Genomic DNA, 24,858 nt, shown 5'->3' on the forward strand with positions numbered 1-24,858 from the left:
GCCACAGGCATAATATCTCAGCTGCATATTTCTGAGATCTTCTGTCTCCCAATTCATACACAACACCAAATCTTCATGGTATGCCAAAATTATTTTTTCAACACTAAAGTTAGACATCCAAGGAGGAAGTGAACAAAATGCTTTAGGTTGTCTGTCAAGATGACCTTGGATTCAGAGCTAAATCTTGGAGTAATTGGTACCACCTCTTCCTAGTGAAGGAGGAAATGAGACTGCTGTATAGCTCCTGTGTGATGAGTGAAATTTTGGATCAAAGCAGATGATAACTATCAGAGCTGGTAACACAGAATAGAGTAGGAATGTTGATATGCTCTTTTCTGATTTTTTTATATAGTAATATGAATTCTAAATCCCAATTAGGACCTCAGTTCTATCTGTGCAGCCTTTAAACTTTCAAATCAAAACTTAGAGGACATTTTCAGTGCAACCTGAATTTATTCTTCATGGTTATATACGTTCAGTTCTACTAAACAAAACTCAACAAAAGTCAGCAACTGCTGGACAAGGAGGAAATTATTTCAGCAATTTAGCAGTAACATGAAGAAACCAAATGTGTGCCATAGCACACATACGAAGCCACAGGGAGAAAAAAATTCAAGTTTACAAAGGTAGAAAAATTTAACCTATGGTCACTGTGAAAGAATAAAAGTTATTTGTGCATTTTCACCTGTCAACACAGACAATCATAAAGTAGTAATGCAATGAATTAAGCTTGTCCTGTTCAAAAGATGGAGATGAATTGACAGATCTATGAAGGCCTGTGTAGGCTTACAGTGTGGATGCAATTAGGATGGCTTTGGTGGAAACATTAAGCAACAAAACAGCCTACACATTAATTCATGTGTTCTCCCAGTTTTCTTTAAAAAAGCTTCAACAGCACCTCTGAGGTGCCTCTTTAATCTGAAGGAGAAAGAAGAAGACATTTTATACAACCTCACACCAAGAAATACAAAACATTACTAGGCCATTAATGAAGTATTGAATGCTGATCTTTTGGTCCCATCAAGGGCTCACTCTCCTAGAATTTGTCTGAAACTACCCCCAAGGATATCTTGTTAGTAAAGGATTTTCATTTTTCTTTTAGTTTTTTATAAACATTGGAATACCCAACTTTTCAGAGTGCAACCATTCCCATGAGTAATTCATGATAAACCCCGAATGGTTCCAACACAATGAATCAAGCCACTCATACAATAATTCTGTTTTGCAACTGGAAGAGAGAGTAAATACAAACAGCAAGGCATTTTTTCAGTCACGATTTCAGAGACACAAGCTCACCTCTCCTGGTGGGGATAATCAACATTATCTTCTCTCAGACTAAAGAAAAACTACTGCATAGGGAAATATTTATTACTGACCTTGTACATCAGTCCTTTAAAGGCTTACAAGCTATTAAATTAACACAAAGTTAGATAAACTTATCCTCTGTTACTGCTCTAAGGCAGTACTCTCCATGCCTCTTTTCAAACCAGGATTTACAAATAAAACTCACAGAGCAACACACACGTAGATATATGCAGAAATGCTGCTAAATTTGCAGCAATGGGAATCTGCAATGCCAAAAGAGGTAAGGTGCCAAGTGTTCTACTGAAACAGCTGAAGAACATAGCAATCAGTTCCTGATACTAAGGAGGCTTTGCAATTTTATTTTCTGCTTGGTTTAGTTTGCATAAGATTAAAGAGCGGTGTGTGTCAAAACAACTCCTAACAGTCCCTAAGGTCTTTCAAATTCTTTGAACAATCTAATTTTAGGACCAGGTATGGAAAATTAGAGATTCTGTTTATTTGCCTTGTACTAGCAGCCAGAATAAATTTTGCCAGAATGACTTTCACTTTCTAGCAACTATAACATCACTGAAGTAGATAAATCAAGAAATTCCTCAGCACGGTATTGGATAAGAGTTTCTACCAAAGGCATCTAACTTCTTTTTCTATATTCATACAGAAATGTGAGATGAAAAAATTGTGAGAGATACAAATAGAATAAGCACTCTGGTCTACAGCAGCATACCTGTAATTCTATTGTACATCCAGAATCCAGTGGACTCCTTGGAATCAGTTGGTCCATTCATATAAACACATGAAAAAACAAACAAAAAACTAACAAAAACAAAATAAACCCAACCAAAACAAACAAAGAAAAACCCCAACAACTGCAAAAACAAGAAAAAAATTTTTAAAAATATATAATTTCTCATATATGTAAACTCAGCTGATCCAGGCCTTCATTATTTTAAGAATGAATTGTCACAAGGTACAGGACAGACAGGCATTTCTTGAGACAATCTTGAAACTACTCTCATTGAAAACATGTCTCAGGTTCTCAGGTAACTTGCATACAAACACCCAGCATCCAGATTCATATGCAGTACTATTGAGCCATTCTCCAAGATCTTTCAGTTTCCTGGCCATCTAAATATTTTCATGATGTTAGTATTTAAACAGGAAAATAAATATCATCTTTATTACATGTATCATCCTAACTGGTTAAAATTCAACTCTTTATAGTTCATGCCAACAATTAACAATAGCTCAAATTAAGATATTATCAGTATAATGCTAAACTCCAATTTCACCAAAAAATAACCAAAAAAAGAAAAGAAAGCATTACCCTAAGTGTTAGCAAAGCCAGTAAGTCTAAACTGAAAAAAGCAGCTCTGAAGTAGACACCAGGCACCTTTTAAAATAAGAATTTTATCAGTAAGTTTATCCATTTCCCATAACCAAGACTTTATTATCATTTCTAGCTTAGTTATCAACTCAAGTTTGGCCCATGACATAACATTCTAACTACTAAGGAAGAATAATGGAAGCATTTATTAGAAAAGGAAGGGCTGCTTGCTTTATACTTCCCATTTGTTTGCTAACAAAACATTCTGCCTGACTTAATAAAATAGCAGCAGTCAGAATGAACAAACAGAAAAGAATTAAAACTTAAGTGGGATACAGTACCCTCCTACTAAGCACCACTTCAATGGTAAAGCATAAAAAGAGTAAAAATTGAAACTGTCTTGAAATTGACCAATCTTGTTAAAAAAAAAAAAATATGGCTGTCTTTGCTAGAAGAATTCTGGTTTTACAATCTGATTGATATTTTCTTCCAAAAATCTGGACTTGCTTTATACCAATTCCCAAAACTGAAATAAAGGAAAAAAGCCAATCCTGTCCAATGGCATACTGCATGCTAGACCCTGCTGCTGCCTGCTGCTGTTTAAATTAGCACGACAGTTTTCAGAGAGCTGCAAACTCTCAAGAAACAATACATAAAGCAGCTGATGAGCAGCAGAAGCAGCTTCAGGTGCTCCAGGCACCAGTGTCCAGCCAAGACCAGATTCCTACAGCTCTGCTTTTGCTCATGTTCAGGGACTGTAATTCTACCCACACAAAGCAGAAGGATCCTGTTCCTTCATGTAGTGGTAACAGGAGCATCTGCAACATGTACTATTTTTAGAACTAGTCCAGCGCCAGAGGAATGAGGAGCTGGAGACCAGGGCATGGATCTGCCCACTGGCTGCTGTGCCTCACCCTGGGGATGTGCCAAGCTCCCCCTGCTCCTTACTACTACCTACAACACGGACTCAACTGAGAAAAACTTGCTAGAGCCATTTTATCACATCTCCTCAACTTGCTTCAAGGTCTCCTGGACACTCCTGACAGTTCTTGCACATTTCCAGTCCCAGGCAGCCAAGGCTTTGGGCTGCACTCTGGTGATGTCTGCAGGCTCCTCTTTGCAGTCCACAGGCTCGAGTATTTTGTAGACAGCTCAAGGCTTTGGTTGCTTCACATGATTGCAGGTGCCAAAACCAAAATTTAGCCCTCTAATTCATACACACACTCTTAATCCTGTTCAGAACTTCAAGACTTTCTTCCAATTATTCTGACCCGCAGGAAGTATGTGTATCTGAGCACCAAATGATTTCCAGGTTTTTATATATTGTAAGAGTTCAAAATTCTTATCTAAACTGTACACTGGAAATTGGAGTAAAGCACTAGTTCATTAAATGACAGTTCTAGCAGGAGAAATTTTCAAGCACTAAAAAATTAGAATGTCTTCTTGGCTGTTCCATGAAATCCATTTCAGACACAGCAACTGAGCAACATTTTAAAATAAAGCATGAATGGGCCATCTTACAGATACAAGTAAGGCACATCCCATATTCAAAAGAAGAGAGTAAAGTCCTAAATCTCCTCTCAGAAAAATCAAGCATTTTGGTAAGGTTTTTACAGAATACCATAAAACTTTAATGCATAAGTCTCAAACACTGAGAAGGGCAAACACAGAGCCATTCAAGAGTCCCATCTTATTTTTAGCTTAACTGTTGCCCATAGGGCACTGTAGAGACTTTTTTTTCTTCTCTCTGTCTTCAACCCCTCAAATAAATCCCCTTTATTGGATTATGGATTAATGCAGCAACTATAGCAGTAAGCTGTTTCCATGGGAGTGAGAAAACATAAGATGTGTACCATTAAGCAGAGTAACATCTTACTTGGAACTTGTGAGTCTGTCTTGGATATTGCATTCATTACATGAGAACAATATTTATTTTATTAAGTATATTTTGAACAACATCAATAGCACACAAATTTAGTACCTGCTAAAACAGTCCCACAAATACTTTATTAATATAACTACTTCTTTCCTTAAAGCATCTAATGACCAGCACATCTACTAGCAATTTAATTCTCTGCTCCCGTTACACCATTATTAGTTATATGTATGTTGAAGAACATATTAATTTAAGATTATTACAAAAATATCTTAATATCTAAATACAGGCTATGCGTTCAATGCAGAATGGTGAACTACTGATGCTGCTTCTTTTTCACGAAGAAATAAAACTGTACTATTATACTGGCATCACAAACTGTGATCCCCTGAAACGAACACTCAGAGCAGCTTTTACTCAAAGACCTCAAAACATTTGATAGATGCATACTCTCATTTCATAGAGTATGATGCATAAAATAGAATAGTATGCTCCTGAATAAGAGAATTTCAGACAAAGTCAGTGGCAGAAGCTAGGAATAGAAACCTCAGTCCTTCCAACTATCACACCACTACTCTGTCTGCATTTCCACCTCCAAAAGACTGATGAAAAAGGCAGCAACGTGAGTTAAAAATAACTTCTGATTAGCAAGGCAGAAGCCCTATGAAAACCAAATGAGCCAGAGTCCCACTCAAGGCTGAACTGGAACCTAAACTGGGGAAACTGAGCATGTAAGGCCAGGTTAATGTTTTGCTCAAATTAAGTGAAATTGAGTTTGCTAAGACAACAGTTTTGGTCCAGTAAAGTGTTAAAAGCTCTCACCTATAAAGCTTGTTCTATTACTCAAACTGACACAGCTGAACAGACTAGGCACAGAAAACCTGAAGGTTTGGAAAGGACAGAAAACAGTCTTTAGAACAACTTCAAGGTGAGAATATGAGTTCTGATTTCATCAGGGCTATGTTAATCAATATGAAGAAGCTGAAAACTTGTGAAATGGAGATTTTTCTCGCAAAATGGCCAAAGTTAAAAAGCATTTGTCATTTAAGAAGAGCAGAATAGACAATTACTATTTACATGTGATATACTGAAGATTTAAAGGAGTGGGTAAATTAATGCAATTTCACAAAACCCCTTTCCCGAGGTCAGGGTAGTCTACATAAACCCATGCTTAAAACACAGATTTGTCTTCTGAATGTTCCTTTAGGCCTACCTTGGTCAAACTCCAACTACCCATTTTCTCTTGATACCTTGCTTGCCTGGAAGAATAGAATGGTTATGTCTTTTCACATTTCTAGATGTCTGTTCACTGAAACAGTTCACAGTTATTTGCTTCCCCTCCCTTTACTCCCATAACAACATTTCATGACCTGTATTGAATGTATTTCATTCTGGTGTGTGAATATGCAAGAACCACAGATTTTGTTGATTTTAGTGGCGGGGGGAGAACAAATATTTACCATAGGAAGTTGAAGAATCATTGGCACTATCTGCATTTGCTGCTCTGCAAGGCCTGATACTATTTGATGGAAATTCCCTTAAAAAAAGTTTGGCTGTAATCATGGTAGGGGATTATTAGGGAAAAGTGTTGAAATTTCTTCCACATACCACTTCCCACTGTAGCTGGTAATGTTCAGTCATTTTCTGTATAGATTCCAAGCCACAATGCTAAGCCACTGTAGGGATTTTTTCTTGCTATATTACAGCCAATTCATATACAGCTGGATAGTGAAAAAACGTTACTGTTTCTCTTGAGGAATAGTGTTCTGAGGTATATACTTTGAAAGATGAATATCAAATGCACTCTCCTTACTGCAGATGCAGTGGTATCTAAGGGCTATACCGTACACATTCAATTGTATGTCACAGATGGCTGCTGGTTTTAAACCAAACAGATGTTTGTCATATCTTCTTTCTTCAATATATGCAGTTTGTGGGCTGCCAGTCGATATTGAGATGGATGTTTGGGAAGCTGATATTGATGAAGAAATGTATAATGAAAAAGCTAACTGCAGCACAGTTCTAGACAGCTATTTGTTTTATTGCTTTACCTTTACTTAAGCTATCTTTCCAAGGAAAACTGCACCAGAACTGCCAGTTTTCTTTTACACATGCAGCTGGCATCCATTGCTGTCACATCCTCCAGTTACAGATGGGTGCGCAGTCGTAACATCAACACAGCTTTAAAACCAGCTCCCCAAAAGTGGGCTGTTAAAACACAAGTTTCCACAGAGCAGTGCAAAGGGTTGAAACACTTTATTTGACTCTCCATAACCTCTTCAATTCCATCACTCATAAGGATAGTTTGGACATAAATAATTTACAAATATGCATTGTGTTTAGCCAACTGCTGCCACACTGACTGTTCTTATACTTTTATAGTAACTGCTGTACTGTCAAAATCCCTGGACACCTTAATTGATTCTAAACAATACTGAGGACATAAGTCACCTGTAAAATTTGCACAGACCCATCGGCAAGCACAGAACTGCTGAGGAACATAGCTGAGTATTTGTTAGAAGGCAGTGCTAACACAACCTGTGGAAGGGGCAGCTCCTTTAAAAATCAGGGCTGACTCAACAAATTTTTATGCTCACAAAGGAAAACCACATATCTTGAAGAGCTACAAAACTACTTCAACATTAAAATGTAAAACAAGAGTGGGGGAGCAGAACTGGACAAGAAAAGGGGTAGAGGAAAAAAACTGCAGCCAAAAGGAGACAGGGAGATGGCACCAAGACTGCAAGAGAGCAAAACAAACCTGAAAGAGCAAACAATACTGAAAGACCAGCGAGAAGGAGGAAAAAAAACGAAGGCAGTAACCAGAAGAGACAAGCAAGAGAAAATTGCATACAATGGCAATCATGTATCCTACCCAGCTCCTCACAGGAAAGGGAAATGAAAAAAATGTGCTTTTTTTCCTGCTGTAAGTTTCCTTCATGCAAATTTCACATTAATGAAATTTTGATGCTATAGGATTCAGAAGAAAACTAAAGAAAGTCCAAAGGTACTTCCTGTAAATAGCACTGTAGAGCTATAGCTGTTAACCAGAACACGATGGCAACCCAGGTCTCCTCTGCCCAGGATCAGCAAGGCATGGTCTGAACACACACTCCGCGTGGCTGCTTCTCCTCAACACGTTGCAAGCTCACCCAATCTCATTCCTAATCTCAGATACAAGTTTAAAGCAACAACCATCTCAAAAATTAAATCTAGATAAATTTATGCATGAGCAGTTTCACTGCTTGTCGTAGTTTTCCCCAAATTCTTGCAGGGAAAACTTGTTTTTCCTAAGGAATTAGGAGTATATGGGGGTACAAAACTGCTCCATGAGAAAAAAAGTAATTCATATACTTTATTTGTATTACAAGGAGAAATACCACTATAAACTAGACTCAACAACCATAACCACCAAGCATAAAACACATAATACCTACAACAAAACTCAAGAGTGTAACTAAAGTACAAAGCACATTGCAGCAGCTGCTCCCACCAAACAACAAGTGCAAATCTGCAAAGTAGAGACCAGCCAGCTACAGAACATCCATGCTGCACTGTACTGCCCCATCCCTAACAAAAAAGTGTTTACAGAGAATGATAAATTTGTTTCATACAGTGCTTTCATTAGAAAGTCCCTAATCCTTTTAATCAAGATTATAACTTCATGTGTTATATAATGTAAATACATTTGGCAAATCTGAATCACCCATTTCTACTGCAACACTATTATTCTAATTACAGGAGGATGCTCATCTTTAACAAGCAATATGATAAGTTTTTAAAGCAAGCTGATAACTACAAAAATTACTGCCATGTCATCCCACCTGAAAGCAACCTTTCATTACACAGACATCAACTTTAAGAGCTGCTTGTTATTATTAACAAAAGTCTACAGCATCTAAAAAATTTCTTCTGTGTCTTAAGCATACCACCAGGAAGAGAAAAAAAAATAAGCTCTTTGCTCATTTAAATAAATTCTTATGAAGTAATTCAAGACATAAAATAAGGTCACTTAATTCAGCCACAGGCTATGGTTAAGTCATGTGTGTTAATCACTTAATAAAACAATAAACAAATCAGACAATCAATAGTAAAACCAGAAATTTTTGAAGAATAATACACTTTCCATTCAGAAGTGAATGAGTACCTGCTTAATATGTTTCCTTACAGTTAGGACATAAATACCTTCTTTCTTTACACAAAGGTTCCATGAAAAAACGCCTTCAGAAAGTCAGTCCTGTCTTTTCTTGTTTCAGGTGGTTCACTACACTGAGCCACCTAGTCAGAAAAGCAACAGAGATACATGGTATCTTGATTTTTACGTTGCTGAACTCAAGACACAGTACTGCATTGCTCTTTTCCCTGCACACTTTCCTCCTTCACAAAAAACTTTTTATTGTGCTTTAACAGAAGGTCAATGGCTATCACTTCTCTACTCCAGCACAATGGTGAATTGAAACAAGAACCCATAGCTGTTTAGACCGACAAAGCAACCAGTATGTCTAAGCCAATAAAGCGATTTGTTCATTAAAGCTACTAATAAAGCAACCTTTTGTTAGTCTATGAAACATCAGAAACCTCATAGAATGCATTTAACTATGCTTTCTTTAAAATCACCAACTCAAAAGTTCTAAAATCTGTTAACTTCTCCACTTCCTTAAACTGATAGTAAAATACCTTCGTGTTCATTTTTCAAAACACAGCAAGTGTGACACGAACATTCCTGCCTATTCATCATCAGAAACATTTTGGGCTTTTGGTGAAGAGATCCCCCTGACAAGAGCTCAAATCCATCCATCATATATAATATTAATGCATTATATAAAGCTTCCTATGCAACACTGACAACTTGTACTAGTAACCACCACAACTATACACAACAAGAACAAAATCATTCCATGGACACCCTCAGTTTGGACCCAAAAAGTAATTTAGATTTGATAAACAAAAATCAGAAGAGCTGTAGTTAGCAAAGATCAAAAATGCTGTTACCACTTGTGTCCATTGCTTTCAATTAAACAAAGTCTGAACCTGAGTTCCCAGCCCTGAGTGTGGCTGTCTGGAGGGGGATTGTAACTATTCTCAATAGCCAGCACTAACAGGACAATGGCCACAAACTTCCCCCAAACAACATCAGTATTTTTGCCTTGACTTTAGCTGCACTACACCAGTAATCCTTGAAAGCATTAAAACAAAGTCTCCTCCCCTACTCACAATTTCTAGACTAGCTTTGTTAACAGGTAGCTCCATTATGATGTGATTAGAGACTGGGGCCACCAAAAAGGAAGAAAAAGAAAAGCCATTTTCCATCTAATTACCATCAGCTAGACAAAAAAAAAAGAAAAAGAAAAAAAAGAAAAAAAAAAAAAAAAGAAAAAAAAAAAAAAAAAACCAAAAAAAAAACCAGGCAGGTATTCCCCCTAACTTTTATGCTTAGAACCTGTGAACATCAATTTCACTAGCAGCAATATACAAGTATTGAAGCTGCATAACATGTTTAACACAGAAAATAAAGCAAAACAGTATGTGAGGGGAAAAAATATATGTTCTCTTTCTCATATTTAATAGTGAAACACCCCTTTTCTAGAAACAATCTGAAGTAATTTTGCTGCCATTTCTCATCTGCATCTTTTCATCAAGCACACTGCAACTACTGGATTTTTTTATATGCACAACAACCCAAGCAAAAAAAGCAAGTTTCATCCTTATTACTGTAACTTCTCCAGAATAAGATTCCCATTTGTTACACTGGATACAGCATTTGAATTCTCAGTGAAAGTTCTTGTAATGTAATGACAGTAGTAGACATTTGTCCCTACTCAGAGATAAGTACCATCAGCCAAAGTTCTATCCTTTGCTATTCAGAAAAAAATTATCTTTATTTATAAAATAAACAAGTCTGCTATCTAGGACAGAGATAGCATCCCTCCCTCTACAATGTGACTCTCACTATCAAGCCATGAGATTATATCCTCCTTCTGGAATTAAGTGCTTATTCTAACAATAACACTTCAATAGCATGTGAAACTTTTCAATTAAACAGTTGTCAAGCAGCCTGATAAGGCACAGAAAAACAACTGATAGCTGAAACAAGTCATACAACAAGTTTTGCAGACTTCCTAATTCCTGCCAAGCAAATAGTTAATCAGTGAGTAGTCAAGAAGCAAACAAATGACCATTAAAATTCATAGCAAAAAGCAACAGATCATTTCATTTAATTGTAAAGTTTTGACTATCTTCTAAGGTTTTAACTTTAAGCTTTTTTGGACTTTGGAGCCTTTTGTCTACTACCGCACCACTGACGTGCCAGCAAACAAAACAGCAGGACAATAACTATTGCAAAGACGCTGATTCTAAAGAGTTACACAATGCTTTTCTACATTCTCTTTAAGAGAGGATGCATATGACTTTCAAACAGCAATTAGAATTAATTTAGACATAATATTTTCCTATTTAAGTCCTGAAGTCACACTTTACTAACTCTCCCTGCCCATACCTGATCAGGTCTTCCAACAGTTCTACAGTCTAATATTAATTTAGGCTGAGAAGAGTCATAAAAGAATCAATCAAGAACACAATACATTGCCTGATATTTGTGATCAACTGCACTTTTCAGTTTGCTTAACTTCCAAAATTAATCCTCTCCTTCAGTTCAGTTCTACTCCTCTCACAGTACAAAGGCAGTGGAATTTATGTTCCTAAATGACTTAAGCATACTTGAAAAGTCCCACTCTTTAGAGATTAACTTCTTGCTCTTAGAAGTAAATAAACAGAAGCTTAGACTAATGACTTGTTATCAATGGAAAACTGACAATTAGTTCTTTTCTGAGGCAACAAAAGTACATGACTAAGAAGTTTGACAAATTTACATTTGTAGCTACTGATGCAGCCAACATTATGCAAGCACATAGCTTTCTACAGGTATTCTTATGGCCAAATCTAAGTTTATACTCCAGTGACTGCAGGATCAGACCTAGATTTTATTTATCTTATCTTCACCTGTATTCCAAAAGAGTTAATATGATAGTCTATGACTAGTGGCAACAGAAAATTAACCATTGAGTTAAAATGCTTCACAAGTATCTTTAGATTTTTCCTCCATTATAGCAATCAATTTAACAATAAAAAAAAATCTACAAAGAAATTTAAAAGCCTATGGTGATTATATAAATAACTTAGATAACTTAAATCTAAACTTAAATAATAACTAGTATTTTAAACAAATACTCTAAGTTACATGCCTTTAACACCTTAACACCTCAAGATGTAGCTTGCTGAACCCTTCTATATATTTCTATAAATAGAATAGTTCTTTAAATGTATACATTTATAGGAGTGTTTAAGAAATAGACTCTATAATCTATTCTTATATATTCTTATTCCTAAGCACAATCTATTTGTATACATCTACAAATCACCCAGTTAAATAAAGGCTTTAGAGGCATACAGAAAACCAATAAGGATTAAATTTACTTTTCTTCACAAAAGTACTCACATGGGATGATAATAAAATTGAAGTTCACAATGCGCTCTTAACACTACAGACCAAACAGAAAATTTCAATTACAAGAGCTGATTTTTTGTTTGCTCTGCTCGGTTTCAACAGCTCTAATGCTAACGTGGGAAACTTGCTGTTTATCATTTTAGATAGATCCTTGTGTTTCTTTATCTTTTTCGCGATCTATAACATCAATAGAGTGAAACTTCAGAGTTGCTAAGCTGATGTTCTAACCACATTAAAAGACGACCACAGGAACAACTATACAGGAATTGCCATTTCCTGGAGACACAAATGAAAATTCCTCATCCTTACTTGAATACCTATCATTTTCACAGGGTCAAGCAATTCTTTAGCAAACATGTCCTCAGTACAGCCAAAATTCCAGATGCAGTTGCCATTTGTATGGTTGACTCCAACGATGAAACACCAGTAAGCACTGGTACCCAAACAGCACCTCTACACTTCTACAAGAAAAATCATGTAGTGAAGGAGCATCTGAGGTGAGCTCTTACAGCAAAAAGTACTTAAATATAGAAGAACTGGGACCTGAAAAAATGGTCTCTTTAGGAGCAGAGATCCCCTTTTCCAGGGACTATGCCAGAGGCAAGTGACACGAAAGGCAAAGAACAGTAGTTGTTCATTGCCCCCTGCAACACAAACAGGAGGCGGCACTTAAGGAAGCGAGAAGCCACCTTCAAAACATGAGTGACTCTTCAGGCAACAGCCAGCAGATCTGTGGGATTTGTTGAAAAAGGATGCAACAGAGCTGAAAAATTTACAAGGGTTCAAGAAGAAATTGTACAAGTTCTCAGAAGAGAAATCATTCAAGAATTTCTGAATAAACAGAAACAACTTCTGGCTCAGAGATTCCATAACTGAAAGTAGCTGGAGAACAAGCATGAAATGAAAAGCATTTAAAATTGATCTTGTTCTCAATGTTCCACATGAATCCACTTACACTTTTTTTTGAGATGGGTCATGTAAAGAATTAGGGAATTTCTGGGTTCCTGGACAAGATTTTCTCTTTTATGGCTATCAGATACAGAATACTAGGCTAGAAAGAACACATGCCAGTGTGAACCAGTGGGTCAATTTTTCTAGAAAACATTTAAAACTATTTATTAAACACAGTTTAAAACAGAACATTTCAACAAAAATATAGAAGTATTTTAACTTTTGGACACCTCTCCCAAAACTGCCATCATGATAGAAGATATTACACTCAAATGTTTTAATGAGCTTGACCTTTCACTCAAAATATTAGTTACAAAATTATATTTCTACTGGAATAACATTACTGATTATTCTCCACTAAAACATCTACAGCAGTTTCATGGCTTTGCCTCCTAGACACAGTGTCTTTGCAAGCACTTACTGGGCAACAGAATGGTTCTACTACTGAACAGTTCCAGCTGTCATTTTTCTCCAGAGAAAAGCTAAATTACTCACTTTGGGTTTATTTGCAGGTTGTTTTCCCTCCTGAAAACAAACAAACAAAAAAAAATGGAAGAATATGTCACAAGCATCAGGCTATTCACTAATTAGGAAGACCTCTATAGCCTGTTTGTTCCCTTTCCACTGCACATCTCACAGCATTTCTGCCATCCAAATTGAAAATCTCCTAGACAATGCACTCAAAGTGTAAGACTACTTGAGCACATAAGTTTCTCAGCTGCCACCACTCCAGTACACAATTTGAGGGAGTAGGACAGAGCTAACAAACCTAAAACACCAATACCTCAGAGAAAACATGGTACTTTTGCATTTTCTCATTTTATTAGCAGAAATCAGATCTGAGTGATTCCACAAGAACAGAGAAAAATTATTTATAAATAATAAAAAATCACATTCACCTCCTACTAAAAATACCTATATTACAATGTGAGAAAACACAGTACTTACCTACATTTGAAAGAGCCAGTAAATATGATTTAATGTGTTACAAACAAATAAGCCATTCATGCATAGCAAGCTAGCTGAAACAATTGTTTGGAGAGAACGATTGTAAAACATATGCAGGTTAATATCAGAGAATTTACACAGCATGGTTTCTGGAAAGGAAACCATGCTTTTTTAGGCTAGTAGAATTTTATAATAACAACAGCAAACTAGGGAAAAATTGCTGAAAGAAAGACTTTCAAAAACCTCCCACAAAGTCTCAGGAGGCCATTAAGTAAAATTAATATTGGTGTTAGGGGAAAACATTTGTGTTTAGATGCCAGCAGTAAAGCATCAAAAGAAAAAGCAGTAAGTGGTCTGTTAATTTGCAGAAAAGGGTTAACAGCAGAAGGCCACAGTTCTGCACTAGAACTGCAACACATATTCCCTAGAGGTCCAGAAAGCAAAAGGTGGCAAAACTCATTCACATAAAAGCTATTAATGTTAAGGTAAGAGAAGGAACCTTATGCATTTCATGTAGTCTAACCAAGCTAGATAAAATGGAAAATACATGACAGACAAAATAATCAACAAGGTATTGTATGTCCAGGTGAATATTTTACTCACCAATTTCCTGGACCTTAACAACAAATTCAGAAAGAAACATGTTGACTCTTGGTAGTCCATTGAAGAATAATACTCAGTAATAGAAAAAAATTAGGATGGGCATTAAATATTTTGGAGGATTTTATAATTGGTGCATTACAAACTCAATGCAGCATTTAAATAGGCACTTTGTAAATATACAGCACTCCTAGGCAGGCATAAAAAATGGTTTGAAATGTAGTTAAACTAAAAGTTAAAAAAGGTGACATTTAGTAACAGGTATCTTAAAGGGGAAGCCAAAAACCATCAGAAAGTTTGCATATGTTGATTGTAACTGAGAGATGCAGAAGAATATAAAGGAAAGGTATAGAAAAAAAAAAACACTAAGAACCTTGAGTTTAACTGGATTTTTATAACAAAAAGAATATATTCAACTACACTGGGGTTAAAGCATCACAAATAACGTAAAGAAGAACAGAACTACTTGAAGTTTTATACATGCCACAATACATCTTTGTGAAAAGTGATTCTGAAAAGAAAGATACACACACCTTATAATGAAATCCCACTGCTTTTCTGGAGATGGCAACTGATAGGCAGAAAGAACAGAACAAAAGTTAAACTCTCAGCTTCACAATCAGTAGAATTCTTGAATGCAAATTTTTCCCCCTTTGGCAGCAGCCACCAAGCATAGCTCTGTGACCAGCACAGCACATGCTGCCTCTACCCCAGCTAGCAGGTAGGTTATATGGGGAGTGGTATAATAGTCAGGCTGCAGGATCTGACATGTTGTGATAAGGGAGGTCACAGGAGATAACAGGACAGTAATCAGGACTGCTACTGCAGTGATGGGATACAGCAGCAGACAGAGGACACAAATCCACAGGAAACTAGATTTTGTTAGCTTTGCTGCTCACAGAACAATTTGTTTCCCTTGTGTTTTACAGATTTGGATACTAATATTTCTGTACATTGCAGCTTTGATCACTGTGTTAAATGTAGCTCTACGGAATAAAAGGATTAGTTTGTCCAGATTGGCATGCTTATGACTGTGATATGAAGAGAACTCAAGGGAAAAACCTTTGAAGATCAAGCACATGCTCTATTTTAAAGGCTGAATTGGCAGTAGTGCTGAAGGTGGTTTATATCATGCATATAGTTTACAGCATGATACATATGACAATACTTTTGCAGTTTACTACAAGGATTGTAAACACTTTCAGATTACTTAAATTTGTCTTGCAGTTAAAAGGGTCAATACCACTCTCTCCTTACTGAAAAGCCTAAGTCAAGCATGAGTAGCACTCATGTTGGTTCACAAACAGCTGGATTTCAGAAGTGGACAGCACAACCACAAAAGTGAGGAAGGGATGGGGGAAAAAAATCAGCCTTTTTGGTTACAGCACATACTCCGCACTGGTTTCAGCAGATCATCAAACCACAGCCATGAAGTTTCAGGGCACATTAAGCTGATCTAATGGCCAGCCAGTGCCCAAAGGACTCACTGTCAGCTGTGCATCCCCTGTGCCAGCTCCAACACACATTCTGTGTCACACTGAGACAACTCAATGTGCTTTTTAGTTCCCTTCTCACTTAAATTCAGGGAACTGAAAATATAGAAAACCAATAGCACAAAATTAATTTGAATAATCTTAACAAAAAAATTAGATTAAACCAATAGCTAGTGCAGGAAGAGATATGGCTAGGAGAAGCTGTTGGGAGCCATTCCTTACAGTAGCAACTAAGCAGGTCAAATACAATATGAAATGACAGCCCCATTAAGGACAAGTGAATATAACATTTCAACCTTTGTGATGATTGAAATTATTTTATGAAGGAAGGGTAAAATGTTTAATGATGAGTTTCTCCTTTTTAATCTTTGCTAGGTCATGCCTAACCTACGCAATCAATTTTGTTCCCACCACTCTGCAGCATAAACAAACAATAGGAATGAGAAGGACCAAAACGTTAACATTTCTTTTGTGCCACTAAACAAGCTTTTGTTTTTCCAGTCATTCCCAGCACCCCTTTGAAAGGTTCCCACAGCCCGTGTAAACAACCACAAGCTGAGCAGGATGACTGTACATACCTCCTACGTAGGCAGGCAGCGACCCCAGCATGCAGCTCCCCTCCCCAGACAGCCACACACCCACCCCATGACAGGGGACACCACCCACCTCTACTCTTCAAACAAAACTCCTGCCTGTGCTCCTGGGTCACACCGAGTGTTATCTACTGCTCCCACCAGACCAAATGTCAGTAATGGCAGAGCCCAAGTTTGGCCCCCAGTAATTCCACTATCAGCCCACTACTTTTCTGTACCATATCAGAAATTACTTGGCTTCAAAATAGTCAAGCCTAACAGTGTTCAAAGCACAAATAACAACAGTTTCACCACGGCAATAATCTGTAAAGCTGGAAATACAATACACAACCTGAAATCAACCAGAATCAGAGAATGGTTTGAGTTGGAAGGGACCTTAAAGGTCATGTAATTCCAACCCTTTTGCCATGGGCAGGGACACCTTCCCCTATACCAGGTTTTTCAAAGCCCCATTCAGCCTGACCTTGAAGATGAGATGAAAATACAGGATGTCCTGGAAACAAACTAAATGTAACTGTGCATGTCAAAGTTGTTCTGCTACAGCAAGGCATGTCTAAGAAATGCCCTAGCTGTAGTGCACTCAGCTATGTAAAACCTTCAAATTTAGGTTAAACATCTGGACAACCTAAGGAAGCAGCCATTATGGAGATAATCAGGGTTATTATTAACAGAAAAACTTCTGTATTATAATGCAAAATGTAAAGTTCAGCCACCTGTGTATTTGAGCCCACCTAAGATACTGTTAGTAGGACTTCTTTCACACATATAATCACTCCCCTGGAGACACATAATGTCAAAACATAGTTAGCATTACTACCATATTACTCAAATGCTACCACAGCCTGCTCCCCCCTTGACATGTTTCATGACACCAAGTGGCTGTTCAGGGCTGTGTATCACCCAGTTGGTAGAGTGGAGCAAGTGCAGGGCAGCACAGAGTCCAGCAAGCTGGGAGTCAAGCGGTGTCCAAGTCTAGCTCTTACCCACACCACCGACAGCAGTCAGAATCCACCTGCTGCCACAGATAACACAACTAACACACCATGAAAGCAGATGGATATAACTGCCCCCTTCCAGCAGAGGCTTGTCATAAGGGTCATGTTTGCCCCATCTTGGCTACACAGACAAGTTTAAATACAGGCCAGGTGGGGAAAGCATAGCAGGTTTGATCTGTCTCCCTCCCCATCAACTCTTGCAGCAAATAGCAAGTTAGGAGAAAAGCAATCCCCAAATATAGTGCCCCAAACAAACCCATTATTTCAAACTCATTCTTGCTGAAAGATGGTTTAGGTATGTGGAGAAAAAAAAAAACATTTCCTGGCCAAAAAAAAAAAAAAAAAACACAAAACAAAAAACAAAACAACCTACTGAAAAGCACAGCAACACTGCTTTAGCATGCTTTAAAGGATGCTGAAGATTAGCCCTCAAGATCCATAAAAACTGTCACTATTGTACTCTGTAGTAAAGAAAAAAAAGAGTTACCTGTCATTGCAGTGATCCACCCACTCAGAGAAATGCCATAGATCTGCAGACACTCATCAGCTCTGGCAACAGCAGATGAAACTGCCACAGCAGAACTCAGAAACAAACTATTAAAATAACTTAGACAAGGGTATCTCCAGGATCACAGTTTCAGGACCCTTTTCTGTTGCACCAGATCACCTCTTGCTTTGAGTATCATTGCATGAATTAAAACGAAATGACAAGATATAAACAGCAAGAGAAGCAGACACTTCTGGCAAACTGCAGGTTTATGGCCCAAGCTCAGGGCCACAACTAACACAGCTCAGCAAAGACATAGACAATGGTGAAGCAAAGGTAAAGACATCCTGTTTTCAACAGAGATTCAGCAGTATGTCAAGCTGTGTGGGGTCACACTTGCCACAAAAGATGAGTAACATTTCCTCAGAGAAGTCTGAATCCATAGCTGTAGTTTTAGTTATTATTTAATGGTTACAGCCTTGAACATTAAAGAAAATACTTTCTAGTATATTCTAAAGCCTTATAAGGCAATGAAGAAGTCAACAAAAGCAATGTACCCACTACTGTCAGGTCTAGCAAAGAAATGCTAGATTTTGCAGCTACTGCAATAGCTAGTGAGCAACTTCTCAAGCATGAAGTATGCTACAATGCTGAAAAGGCTTACACTTGCCAGGGAACACACTGAGCAGCTTACCCTCCTAAAAAGGGAACTTGAGGAAAAGCTTGAAACCTTTTCTTCCCCACTGGCTTATGATGCTTTGGGCTTGTTAGTCATTTAGTAAGACAAGTAGCTTGTCCTGAAGTAGCCTGTTCAGTTCTGAATTCCCTGTGACTACTGTCATTCCTGCAGATATATATGGCCACACATTCTATCCTATAAAACACATCACATATTTTACATAAAGACAGTAATAACCTTTCACATGCAATTTTGCAATACAGTAAACTCCCAATAAGCATAGGCAGGTCCTGCATGCTACAGCAGATCTAAATGTAAAGTTTCACCTTTAAGAAAACATGGTAGACTTTATCCTGAAAAGCACGTGCTCCAAAAGTATCCACCAGCATCTGTGAGAACACAGAGCTAATGTGTGCAGTAAGGACATTATGACGGTCAAAGAGGGCAGAGTTTAAGTAGATACTGTCAACAACACACACCCAGGGTTTGCAGCTCCTGTCCTTCTGAAATTCACAGCAGTTGCCACAACCTACACGAATACAAAGCCACAGCTGAGTAACTCTGACTCTGCGTGACCGAATAAAGGAATCCTTTAATCTATCAAAAGGACCCACCAAAACTTCATGTGCAATTGAGTCTCCACCACCACCCTTAAGTTCTTTGATTAACCCACCAAGGAACACACAGGAGAAGTCTCTAGAAACCTTTATCATGTAAAGGTCACCTCCCACATTCCAAGCCATCCAGAGCAATATTTCGTAAGGATAAAGTGCTGAAGAGGGAGAACAACAAGCTCTGACATTGGACCAAGAAACTGAGGAACAGGAGAAGGGTACATAGGAACAAGTACAACGATTATTCCAGAATCGGTTCAGATTTTTTATTTTCAAAGAGAGACCCATGTGTAAAGAAGGAGAACTGGCAGGGGAAAGATTTAATTTATTATTACAACCTAGGATACTGGAGTGGCGAGATTCATTGATTGAGGTTTATGAGGAGTTTAAGTGGAAATTATTGCAACTCTATCGCAACCATCCTCTAACCTCCCACTCGCCCAGCTCCACAAGGCCAGGTCTCACCACAGCACGTGCACGCCTCAGCTCCACCCTAGGGCAGCCCTCCTGCCTCGCTAAGGAGGCAGAGCTTGTGCTTAGAAAGTGTTCAGCAGTATGCCCTGCCCTCTCGAGTGCACTTCACCTCAGCCTGCCCATGCTGAAGAGCTCAAAGACTTCCCAGTGCTGCTTCTCCAGAGCAGTATCAGGCAGGTCACGCCATCCGCACCACTGAAAGGTTTTCAAGCAAAAAAGCATTTCATAATATCCACATTTTGGACAACTCTGAACAGTCAGCCTTTGAACAGGAAGCATTACTTAATTACCTCAGAGCTGTCCCTCTGCTGTAAGCAGCCATCCAGTCTCAGGTCACAAGACAAACTAGACTCACCTAGGCCAGCTTAGCAGGCACTACCCACAAGAGGCTTCTCCAATACTGGAGCCTGGAGACCAAGCAATTTCAAGAAACCCATTCCTTTCCCCTCCACATCCCAATGACCCCTGCCCACAAAACACCTAGGGTACATCAATATGTTAATCAGTTTCATAACAATGTATTTGGATTACAAAAATCCAAACATCACTCGACCTTTTACAAGAGTATTAAAGAAAAACTGGTTTTTTGTTTTGGTTTTTTTTTTATATAAGCTGAGGTAAATTGCATTGCAAAATGTATCATACTGGTATAACTCTAAATTACAGTCAAAACTGAAAAGAGCACATACTTTTTTATTTGGTTGAGGTTTTTTCTTTGTTTGTTTTATATCTTAATTAAAAGATGCCATGCTTCTCTATTTTATGGCCATATTTGTGTTTGGTCAGAAAACTAGACAAATTCTATTAGTTCATAGTGCAACAGTCACCACCAATAATGTTGAAGGGATTTGGTATGGGAAAAAAGAACTGTTTGAGAGCAAATCTTGCTGTTGCAGCTACCTGTAAGCACACAGCTGCTGAAACCATCACACCAGAAGTGTACCACTAAAACAGCACACACCAACACTTCATCCTCCAGCACAAAGCAAAGACAACTGCCTCAGCTCAAGACTCAGGCAAAGCTTACCTGAACTAAGCAAGCTAGTTTTGGACAATATCTCACACGCCTCCTCTTACCAACCAGCTGTGTGTGTTGTATCCTCTAGCTGATGGTAACATCTTCAATTGTCCCAGCAAATTAAAAGATGTCTGCTGGTAGGTTAGGCATGACATTATAGAAAAAAATGCATTGTTTCACCCTTGTAAAAATAACTGCAATTGTTTCAGAGAGCCCTGAGAAAACAAAACAGAGAAGAGCTCCTGAATTACACAGATTTGTCCATTTAGCAAAAACAAGCAGTCTTGAGGAGATGAACACATTTTTTGCCATAGTGAGCATGAACAAAACTGAACGCAGTAGTTCATTTTACTTTGACATTCTTTACTTTTGAAGTACTTGACCTTATAGATATAAATCATGACCACATTACTGACAAAAAAACCTAGCAAGGATCTATTAGAAAACACATGACTGCAGTGTATACACTGATACAGGACAAACACTGGAGTAGCTAACCAGAACCACTGCTGCAAAGACCCAGGTAGGATTCACAGCATTGCAACAGTTTATTTACTCCAATTCCCTCTTCCTGCCATAGAAATGTCCCCTCACAAGTGAGCCACAATGCCTCTCACATTCATTACAGACAAAAAACATCTTGCATATGCAAAACTCTAAAAGAAAAGCACGTGTAGTTTAATGTTTAAGTGAGAGCCTAATCAAGCTGTTATATTTTATTGATTTTGGCTGAACAGAGAAGGTAGCCAAAAACTGATTACTCTATTATTTCACCAGTAATCTTTACAAAAAGAAAGATGGAGAACCACCTTTCATTTTCTACTAAATACAAAACTGTGACAGGTGAGGAATGGACAGGGATTTAATATTTTTCCTCTCTCCTGGCATAGGAATAAGAAGGCACCCAATACACCTGACAACACATTTATTCACAACCAGTCACTCCAAAACAAGGACTTGTCCATTCCTCCCTCAAAGCCACCAAACACGTTCACCCGAGAGGAAGCCGCTAAGGGCTGCCAAATGCACAGAAGTGGCACAGCCCTAAAGTACACACTGATAGCAGCCCGAAGGGTGTTCTGGGACCAGGACCTGTAAGCATCTAGTGCTGCCTACAGTCCTTTGCAGACATCCTCTGGGCTAAACTGCCCTCGCTTGATTTAGCCAGAAGAGCCTGTGCAATAACCAGCAGCTGTACCACCATGAAGCAAGAGCGAGAAGTTTGTTGACAATAAGTCAGTTTCCATGCTTATGTGGGTCTAGGTCTTCATCAGACAAATACCTAAAAACTTTGTAGCCTTTGCTACAGAGACTACAATTACTACTCTTGTAGTCTTTGCTACAAGAGACTATCTTAATATCCATGGCAGTGATCACAGTAAACAGATTTTGTTTATCCAGTGAATACTTAGAGCACTTCAGTACTGAACCATCCATCAGTTTCCACAAATTGACTAAAGCACAATACTTTGTTGTGGAAGAGCATTTTCATGAGCAATTACACGCAATGTTTATGATGTCTTTCTAGAATTACCTGACGTACAGTCCACATATGACAAGGCTGAAGCAGCTCTGCAGAAAAGGTCTTTATACTACTTTTATTTCAAGTGTAATGTACATATAGTCATTGCATGTGCTCTTCACAAAAATAATCAGAAGATTAAACATGTTCATTAAATACCTTCCAAATTTTAAAAACTCTCTTTACTTTAAAGAGACAGAAGAATTGCATTCCTCTCTGTTTAATAACATTGCCTGGCCTAAAACATCACACACCATTCCTTTCATTTACTGGTTCAGACAACAAATTCCACTGAAGTAATGAACAAAACTTTTGCAAAGTACCACATGCATACATAAGGGGAAGTAAAGTTAATTTACTTTACTTACAGCCTAAGTCTAAAGATAAAAAGGATTTCTTTTCCTAAACTAAAAAGCTATTTGTTGTAAAAGCTTTTCTAACAGTAAATGCAAATGAAAATCACATACTTTCTGATAAACATTTATGTTTCCAAACAGACACCACTATCTTGGTAAATTATTCAGCTTGAACAAAGGACTTACACTGATTAGATATAAGCTGCAGTAGGAAGAAAAATCTAAACCTTGACAAAAATAATTTTAAAAACTTGAAGTGATACATCTTTTTGAGATATTTATGAACCTGGAACACCAACAAGAATGCATAATTGCCATCAAGAGGCAGAACCAGACTGCCATTAACAACTGGATGATGACGGAGAAAGGGCAGGCTTAAGTTTGAGACTAGGAAGTGCCTTAAAACAAGTGTAACCACCACATGAAAAAAGAACATAGTGTCATTTTGCTGCTGTAGATATTAAATGCTGCATAGAATTTACCATCTCCTTAACACTGTGGCATGAAAAGAATGCAACTTCCTTTTCTAACCACTAAATTCTGCGATCGAGAAAACCTTCGAATGAACCAAATATAGAGTTTGAGTATTTTACACCCCTTTTCAAAACAGCAGCAATGACAGAAAGCTTAAGATAGGGAGAGACTTCAAGCTAAAGAAAATTAATCTTCTTACTTGCAGCAAACTGAGTCTAAAATGAAACTGTGAAAGATCAGGTGCCCTGCCTACCTTAAAATTCCTACTGATGTCTAGGTTTTCACCTAGAGTTTTCAGAGGCTGTCTCCTCAGCAGAATAGACAAGTATAGAACTGGGAAACAGGCAGTAAATGCTCTCAGAAGTGTAGCACAAACTGAAGCACAGAGCAAGCATCCATGGCTGGAATGCTGGAGTATGGCCTTCTGTTCACACCCATATATTTCAGCAACTGTGTACATTTCTGCTACGTTTTGTTTTCCTCTGCTTTCAATTGCATCTGGTAAAGAAAGAGCAGGAGAGCAGGCGCCTAGCAACTGGCCCACAGGATGTTCACAAGCTGTACACTGTTCTTTTAATGAGAAGCCCGACAACCTTCCCCTTCAAAGTCTTTCTAGACGCCTTCCAGAAAGATGTGGAGAGGACTTATGCAGACAACAGTTTCCACACAAGACTTACAATTTATGGATCTCTGTCTGAACATAGTCTCATCAAATAAACTACATTCAGCCTACTCTCTTCATTTTTTAGTACATCCTCCTCATATGTAACAAATTGGTGTATAAATTTTAATACCCAAATAGTACAATTTAACACTAGCAGACACAATTGTTTCTTCCCCGACAAGCTACGGAGGTGTTGTCTTCTTCAGTCAAAAGAAAGTTAAGATACTCTATTAAAACACTTCAAGTTTTGATACAGTTTTTGCTCAGCGGGAAATTATGCACGGGGCGGAAATGCTAAAAAGCAAAGCAAAACAGAACCCAAGCAAACACGGTCCCATTCCCAAACGAGACCCTTCTATCCCAGTCCTGCAGTAAGGTCTGGAGTAAGAGCAAGAGCACTTTCGTGCCTCGTGAAGCAGCAACTACTCCGACAAACAGGAAGAGCCAACACTACTTCTGGCTTTTAAAACACATTCAAAATACTTTACGTGGAAAATAAGCAACTCTTCAATAACGTTTTTCCGCGACAAGAAGAGCTACATTTTCCACCCAAGTGTTATGTAAATGAGCGGGCAGGAGGGAGCCGCGGGGTCTGTTAAGAGCCACTCAATCTACGGAGAAAAGAAGGAAAACGGGGGAGCGGGGTGGGGGCTGTTTGAAACCCTCGGGGCTCACAGCACAGCGGCCGTGCGCTCCGCTCCCGACCTTGCACAACTTTCCGCCGCGGCAGTTCCGCTCGGCTCCCCGGGCGGGGACGGGACGGCGGGGTCCGAGCCCTCCGCCCGCCGCCTTTGTTCGCGGGGGCCGCCGCCGCCGGCACAAAGCGGGCGGCAGAACTTGCGGAGGAGACCTCGGCCCTCCCCGGGGGCCCCGGCCGAGCCCCCCCTCCCGCCCCGTCTCCGGGGCGGGCGGGAGCGGCGCGTGGACCGCGGGGCAGCAGACCGTGCGCGGCCGGCAACGTGAGCCGCATGGGAAACGGCG

At 38.6% G+C, this 24,858-nt stretch overlaps 1 protein-coding gene across 6 annotated transcripts in view; it reads right to left on the reverse strand.

The window, feature by feature from the left end:
* FBXW7 (F-box and WD repeat domain containing 7) overlaps positions 1-24,858 on the reverse strand; it is a 177,098-nt gene that overhangs the window by 151,790 nt on the left and 450 nt on the right. The gene's annotated exons all lie outside the window — the stretch shown is intronic.

The sequence above is a fragment of the Passer montanus genome, unplaced genomic scaffold (genome assembly GCF_014805655.1).
Source record: "Passer montanus isolate IOZ18808 unplaced genomic scaffold, ASM1480565v1 scaffold14, whole genome shotgun sequence".
NCBI lineage: Eukaryota > Metazoa > Chordata > Aves > Passeriformes > Passeridae > Passer > Passer montanus.